The sequence below is a fragment of the Myotis lucifugus genome, unplaced genomic scaffold (assembly GCF_000147115.1).
Source record: "Myotis lucifugus unplaced genomic scaffold, Myoluc2.0 scaffold_1015, whole genome shotgun sequence".
Lineage (NCBI taxonomy): Eukaryota > Metazoa > Chordata > Mammalia > Chiroptera > Vespertilionidae > Myotis > Myotis lucifugus.
In genome coordinates, this window is record NW_005872063.1 from 33,425 (window position 1) to 35,361 (window position 1,937).

A 1,937-nucleotide genomic window follows, 5' to 3' on the forward strand; every position below is an offset into this window, starting at 1 on the left:
CCGTCCAAGCCCTGGGCGATTGCGCTTTCGGGTGATTCCTTGGACCCGCCAGATGAACCGCAGACCTGGGCTGGGCTGGGCTGGGTGCATAGGCCGTCCAGCCTCCATGGGGTTCCAAGCGGACCCAGAGCGAGCCGACGAGGGGAGAGGGCGGGAGAAAGCATGGCACAGTCTCGGGGTGGGGGTGGGGGGACGGGAACTGGGGTCTCTTGCTGCCAAGCGACCAGCCCACGCGAGGATAGCGCCCAGAGGTGCCCGGTCGCTGATCTGGCCCGACTGCACCGTACCCTTGACACCTCCCAGCATCCTGGCCCCGACTCATCTTTCTCAGCTCTAACACCCTGCCGTCCCCCATAGGCCTCTGGCTCCTCGCCATTTAGATATTCCACTGTTATGTTTCAAATAATTATTCCATTGATTTATGTTTGAGGATTACAAAAATAATATATGCCCACCATAGAAAAGAGAAAGAAAAGAATAAAGAACACCACTTGGAGATAAGCAATGTGAACATTTTGCTATATTTCTTCCAGCCTTTTTCTATAAATGTCAGTACACACATGTATATTTACAAAATTCTGAGTCTGCACTGCTGACTCGCTGCTGTTGTTGTTTTTTTCAATCCACTTTATATGAGTACTATGCCATCTGATTGAAAAAGGAAACCCAAGACAGTTTCAGAGACATGACTTGTCACGAGTTGTCAATGTTTTATTAGCCTTGAGCTTTCATTTGTGCAAGAAAATTGAAGCTGCCCATGTGAGAGTTTTGAATAGTTCCCTCACATTCCCTAACATAAACCCTCCCAGCACGCAGGGAGCAGCCCTCACTGGGAGGGTGCTTGGGCAGGGTACAGGTGCCTGAATAGAGGATTGTTTGGCATCACTCCCTTGTTTGTGTGTGTGTGTGTGTTTAATGTCTCCACTGAAGCTAAGAAGGGAGTGTTGGACAAAGGAGAGCACCAAATTCTGGTTGATGACAAACTTGTGAATATTTTCCTGGAACGCACTGAAAATTCAGTAGAGAAGAATGGAATGTCTCAAGTGCAAAGACAGTCACAAGGGGCAAGGTCTAGTGAGAAGCATCCAAATGAAGAACATATTCCTAATTCTGTGGATTCCTGTGTCCAAAAGGTGAGTATTGAAAGGAGGTAGGTGTGTATTTGCAACTTCCTCTCCAGTCACCATATATTTCATTATTGTCTCACAACCATTGGCTGAGCACTTACTATGAGCCAGGCACTATTTCAGGCACTGGGACCCAGAGAACAGCAAGTCTCTGCTGGGGGGCTACATAAAAGAACAATAAGCAAGTAAATCAAATAAAGAAGACAAAGGAGGTCTTGCTACTTCTGACCAGGAGTCAGAGACAGAGTCTCTGAGGTGACATTTCGGCTGAGACTTGAATGCGAAGGAGCTAGCCATGCCAAGACTCATTTGACAAATCAATATCAACTGCCTACTGTGTACCAGGCACTGTCACAGATGCTGGGGACACAGCCAGCTACATAGCAGACCCTGCCCTCAAGGACCTTACATTCTAGTGAGGGATACAGATCCTATAGTACACAAATCTTCCTATATAATAAAAGGCTAATATGCAAATTGTCCCCTTGGAAGGTTGACTGCCTGCTATGATATGTTCTGACCACCAGGGGGCAGTGCGGAACGAACCAAGGCCCCAGCAAGCAGCCAGAAGGCCCCGATCAGGCCTGATCGCCAGGCAGGCTTGGGGACCCTACCCGTGCTCGAATTTCATGCACCAGGCCTCTAGTTGATTTATAATAAAACTAGAGGCCCGGTGCATGAAATTCATGCGGGGGGGGGGGGGGGGGTGTTCCCTCAGCCCAGACTGCGAAATCTGGGACCCCTTGGGTAGTGTCCCTAGGCCTGGCCAGTGATCAGGGCCTTTGGGGCTTTCCTTCCCCTGGCTGCTGG